At 34.2% G+C, this 6368-nt stretch overlaps 1 long non-coding RNA gene across 1 annotated transcript; it reads left to right on the top strand.

Moving 5' to 3' along the window:
* Positions 1-161: 161 nt before the first annotated feature.
* On the top strand, positions 162-2059 carry LOC107699224 (uncharacterized). Its single transcript, XR_001635433.1, has 3 exons — positions 162-489; positions 1571-1926; positions 2012-2059. It is a non-coding gene; the product is annotated as an uncharacterized LOC107699224 (long non-coding RNA).
* Positions 2060-6368: the final 4309 nt, after the last annotated feature.

Here is a 6368-nt window from a genome sequence, read left to right on the forward strand (position 1 = left end):
CTACATTTGAAAACTAGGCCCAAATTGATTAAAAATCAATTTTTTGAAATTGATTAAATTGATTAAAAATCAATTTTGATAAAAAATAGTCAGCAATTGAGTAACTTTACCACAAGAGGTCAGAATAATCATGTATTATTCATAGCGCGTTCACACAAGAAGCAAGCAAGCACAACTTTAAACCTGAGCTCCGCGTTTTTAGAACGCCGTGCGAGACGCTGCAAAAGACGCGACGCGCGTCTGTCTAGCGCCTGTTTACATAGAAAACATGAAAAAAACAGCGCAGATGAATGCAAAAAGAGGCCTGCGTGAACGTCCTCTTTACTGTTGTATATGGAGCACCTACAGCCAGGTGGAACATCAGCGGTAGAACTTGACGCATTATGACGCCATAGTTCTGAGGCGACCTCAGTGGAATCTGTTCAGAGCAGTTCATCTGTGACTGAAGTTGTTCAGACCATTTTAACTGTTTGTGATCGCAGTGAAAAGGTAAGCAGTAGCACCAAGAGATGTATTTCATCTTAATGGATCAAGCATATATATTTAGCGTCTATTTATATTTTTATAGCCTCAGTCATTCTTGAGAAGTGGGACAAAACAGGGTGCAACATTGAAAAAATAAAACCTTGTACTCAGACAAATGAAACTACATTTATGTATCTTATATGTACTAAGCTACTGAGCTATGCTTTGATACAACCTCCCAACCTTTCTCCTTTTTAACAAAATGTGCTTTTTTTTTAGCTTGGACTGTGTAATATAATTTCAGCTTTATGTTTAACGGCATTCAAGATGTTTTTAACATTTCAAAAACACATTCTCGTGTTAGCAGACAGATTACACCTTCACATGTGACCAACAATTCCACAACAAATATAAAATATCATAATGAAATATTATCAAAATATTCAACTGACGGAGTTGACACATCTGACGGTGGTGACGAAAACCTGAATTTGTAGTCATTTTAACTATCAAATACATTGAATCAGTCAATTACTGTATTAAATAAAAAACAACCTTGCTTTGATAGGAGATATTAAGTGTTGCTTTTGATAAAACAAGCTCTTTTTCATCATTAAAAAAAAAACATTTTTATCCATTTTATTGCATATGAATGCTTGAACGCTTCTCTGTGGACACACACACTGTTTTAGATGTAGGGAGAAGACATTAAGAAACATAGATTTGGTATAATAATGAGAAAATTAAATTGAAGGTGATAATGGTGTTAAATACATTCTATTATTAATCCCTCATGACATTTAAAATTGAAAATATTTTTATTTTTAAACCTAATAGCAGTTACCCTTGCTGGACCTGTTTTGTCCCATGTCTCAAGAATGACTGGCCTATTAATCTAGAATTTTTCAGTAGCCTATACTCATTTAGTCATTTTAAATAAGGTCGATATGTTGTGTAGGAAGTAAAAACATTAAGAGTAAAAGAACAAAGTAGATACGTTTATCACTTTTATTCATTCATGTCACACGTTATGAGTTTTCTGACACAAAGGTACACCTTAGACATTTTTAATGACTAAATAAAGTTTATCAAATTGTTTCCCAAGCCGAAAAAGCAAGACGCTGACAAGGCCAAGCATTACTCCTACTTTTGAGAGCCCTTCCCAGACCCAGTTACCTCAATTTACACCTTCCTTGGCTGGCCCATCTTCTAACACGAGGCCTCCATCCAGGCGCATGAAGGGAAAACAAAAAAAAGTTGTATTTCCTGACACTGGAAATGCAGTGAATTCTGTGACCAGCAGAAACGGCACCGGAGACCCTTTACCATCCGTCCCGGGCATTCCAGCAGTGCCAAAAGGCGACCAGAATGGAAAGACCATGTGCAGTGATGCTGCGACCTTTTTCTCTGCCACTGACAGGGCAAGACTTTTTGGCATCAGCAAGTGGTATTAGAGTCCAGGTTAGTCATCTTCCACATCCTTCCAAAGTTTTCATATAGACAACTTAGACATGTTTGGTTATGTTTTATTGTTTGTTATTTACAGGGAGGAGATGAAATCATCAGAAAAAAAGAAGAAATCTGTTCAAAAGAGAAAAAAAAAAATCTATGTAAAATAATAATTGTGCATTAAAAAACGGTTGTTTCAGCTTCACTGTCATATTACTTGAACTATGGAAACTTGTTTCCGTCATGGAGTAAAAAAATATATAAAAGATAATCAGGACTTTTTCCACAATTTCACAATTCATACTCTGAGAAGTTTGTGAGAAAAAAGGCCAGAATTGTAAGATATAAAGTCGCATTTCTAAGAGAAGTCTAAAATTGTATGTAGCTTGTTTCCTTGTGTTTTTCTCACAGTTTCTAAATTAGTTTGTAATGTGTATTTTTACAATAAATAAATAATAATAATCATATGATTCAAATCAAATAATTCTAGTGAATTGGTAAACAGGAAAATCTGATTCTAGTGAATCGGTTAATCTTAAACGAACCTCTCTCTCATATGTTGCTTTGGAAATTTTGATTTATTCTAGTGAATCGGTTCGTCCTAAACATACCTCTCTCTCTCATATGTAGCTTTGGAAATTTTGATTAATTCTAATGAATCGGTTTATCGTAAAAATACCTGTCTCTCATATGGCATTTTGGTAAGTTTGGTTTATTCTGAATCAGTTCATCCTAAATGGACCTCTCTTTCAAACAGCATGTAGCTTTGGAAAGTCAAATTCATCCTAGTGAATCAGTTCATATATTAAATAGTTCTTCTCAAGAAGAAATCTGTTCAAAAGAGAAAAAAAAAAATCTATGTAAAATAATAATTGTGCATTAAAAAACGGTTGTTTCAGCTTCACTGTCATATTACTTGAACTATGGAAACTTGTTTCCGTCATGGAGTAAAAAAATATATAAAAGATAATCAGGACTTTTTCCACAATTTCACAATTCATACTCTGAGAAGTTTGTGAGAAAAAAGGCCAGAATTGTAAGATATAAAGTCGCATTTCTAAGAGAAGTCTAAAATTGTATGTAGCTTGTTTCCTTGTGTTTTTCTCACAGTTTCTAAAATGTAGCTGTAGAACTATGAGATATAAACTCATAATTGTTCGGAGAAAAAAAAGGACTAAGAGATTAAAAGAAAATTGAGAGATTAAAAGTCAAAATGAATGGCTACTTTTTCACAATTCACTGAAACTCCGAGATAGAACTCAGAATTCTGACTTTTTTTCCTTGTAATCTTGAGTTTACAACTTGAAAGTTTGACCTTTTTTTCCTCAGAATTGTTACATCGTCGCAATTCTGTTTTTTTATTTCCGCCATGGAATAAATAAATAAAAAAAGGTAGAAAAAACAGAATTGTGAGATGCAAACTTCAGAGGAAAAAAAAAATGTAGAACCGCCAAAATGTAAACTCAAAGTTGCAAGAAAAAGTTCAATTGTTGTTTATAGTTTGTCTCACAATTCAGACGTTTTTTTCTCAGAATTGCGAGTTTTTCTCACAATTCAAGAAAAAAGTATTGAGTCGCAATTACCCTTTTTATTTAACTCTTTATTCTGTGGTTGAAACAGGCTTGAGGCTAAATGATGTGCAGTAAAATGAGTTTGAAGATCTCATCACAAACATCTGAATGTCTAGCATGCTGTGTACAAAATAAAAGTACAACAGAACCAAACCGAAGTCTTGTTCTCTGCAGGAGGGTAAATCTCCATCTTGAGCACCACAGTCTCAGTAAACATATTTTAAAGCTCCATATTAAGCTCCACACTGAATTGAAATAATCTTCTATGTCTAGGGAACTCTGGCTTTAATTAGTAGAAAACCCCATTTTCTGCTGGTTCATCTGTCTGCTCAGTGCTCAAGGTCGCCGTGCCAGTTGTCATTGCCATTTCAGCGTCCGTCATTAAGCTAAACACTGCCAATTGGATACATTTGTAGTCTTCTGCGAGTGTATCGATTGTTCCTTGTTTTGTTAAAACTAACTCGATTCAGAACACCATTAAAAACTCAATCATTTATCTTTTAAGTTGTAATTACTTTGTGCGGTCCAAAAGGTTTCTTAGCTCTCTTCTTAATTGTCCTTTCAAGGTGATCTCATTTGTTTACGTCCTCCATGCATACTAAAGCTCTCCAAATGACTTATTTCGTTTTGTTTTCCTCTCAAAGGACTTTAATGAGGTGTGCGCTTAGAAATATTCCAGCGGCGTAGCCAACATGCCATACAATGACAGGCTGGATAATCCACTGTAAATCATGTGATTATAATCATAGATGACCGAACAAAACCACAGCAGGATATTGATACAATGCAATGAGAAATCAAATGCTAATTTAGGGGTGCTGGATAACAGGCTGTTGTTGGGTTTGTTTTAAAATTATTTTTCTCTGAACTGTTGTGTTCCATTGTGGGCCATTGATGACTGGTCTTCTCAATAAAAGCTGACAGAATATAACAATGGTGTGCAAATAAAACAATATAAATAACCACAACGCGTTGCTTTGGAAATTTTGATTTATTCTAGTGAATCGGTTCGTCCTAAACATACCTCTCTCTCTCATATGTAGCTTTGGAAATTTTGATTAATTCTAATGAATCGGTTTATCGTAAAAATACCTGTCTCTCATATGGCATTTTGGTAAGTTTGGTTTATTCTGAATCAGTTCATCCTAAATGGACCTCTCTTTCAAACAGCATGTAGCTTTGGAAAGTCAAATTCATCCTAGTGAATCAGTTCATATATTAAATAGTTCTTCTCTCATATGTGGGTTTGGACATTTTGATTCATTTTCGTGAATGAATCAGCACATCCAAAATGAACCTCTCTTTCATACAGTATGTAGCTTTGGAAAGATCTGATTCATTCTAGTGAATCAGTTTGCCCTAACCAGACTTCTCTCTCGTATGTAACTTTAGTAAGAGTTTGATTCATTTTAGTGAATAGGTTAATCCTAAATGAACCACTCTTTTGTATAGTATGTAGCTTTCAAAATTCAGATTCATTCTAGTGAATCAGTTCATTTTAAATGGTTCTCTTTCTCGCCTATTTACTGTAGCTTTGGAAAGTTTGATTCCTTCTTCTAGTGAATCGGTTTGTCCTAAACTAACCTCCCTCGTACATTATGTAGCTTTGAAAAGTCAGATTCATTCTAGTGAATCAGTTTGTTTTAAATTGCCCTCCTTCTCTCCTACATAGCTTTTGAATGTCTTGATTCATTCTAGTGAATCGGATTGTCCTAAACTAACCTCTCTCATACAGTTTGTAGCTTTGGAAAATCAGATTCATTTCATTAGCGAATCAACTTATTTTAAACGGTCTTTCCCTCATATGTAGCTTTGGGAAGTTTGATTCATTCTAGTGATTTGATTCATCCTAAATGGACCTCTCTCATATACAGTACAGTATGAAGCTTTGGAAAGCCAGGTTCATTCTAGTGAATCAGTTTGTTTTAAACAGTTCTTCTCTTATATGTAGCTTTGGAAAGCCTGATTCATTGATTCTTTCAGATGGTTCGTGTAAATGGACAGATTCTTAAAAGATTCAGAATTTTGGGTCCTTACATGGCATTTTATGTTTGTTTTTTTTTTGTATCAGTATGTCTCTGAGTTTTTGAGTTTGAGTATTTTTAAAAACGTAAATTCATAATAAAGTGTATCTTTTCAAGTTTGATGTTTTCACCCAAATTGGGATTATTTGTTCATTCAGAAACCCACATTGACAATTTAATTGTAAGTAACATTGATTGGAGGCACAGAATAGAAATCCACCCTGTTTCACAAAGATCCACCTACTTGGAGATGTTTTGCCTCGCCGCTGCTTTAAAAACTCAACCACAGCCGAACAGCAAACTGGAAGCGGGCCAAAAAAATATTCCATGTTAACTGCTCCGGGAAAATATCAATCCTAATAATGAAGTCTTTTGGGATTTTACACAGATGGCAGGTTTCAACAAGCTTGAGATGAATTAGTAAAACTCTCGCAATAAAAGATGAGATATATAGCACATGAGAGACCGGGGCTAGTTGTCACACTTTTAATTATTTTTTTTTTTTACTGCAGTGAATATTTCTCAGGGTGGGTTTGTTTTATGAATTAGTACATTCCAGTGGAAAGATATTGAATATTTAACCAATATTGTCCAGGGGAAAAGATACAGCTCAATAAACACCTACTTTGCAGACCATATTGTTACACTCAAAACCTGCCATTAAATATCATATAATAGGTTTTAGGCTGTATTAATGTACATGTGATACTAATGGATTGTTGGCAACATGTTAAAAACTCAATTATTTTGGCCCAAAATATTGTGACAAATAAGATTAATAAATAAATAAAACCAGTAAAAGTGTGACAACTTGCCCCAATCTGACATGAATATAAAAATGATTCTTTTCATTAAAATA

This window comes from Sinocyclocheilus anshuiensis, unplaced genomic scaffold, assembly GCF_001515605.1.
Source record: "Sinocyclocheilus anshuiensis isolate Anshui unplaced genomic scaffold, SAMN03320099.WGS_v1.1 scaffold242, whole genome shotgun sequence".
Classification (NCBI taxonomy): domain Eukaryota; kingdom Metazoa; phylum Chordata; class Actinopteri; order Cypriniformes; family Cyprinidae; genus Sinocyclocheilus; species Sinocyclocheilus anshuiensis.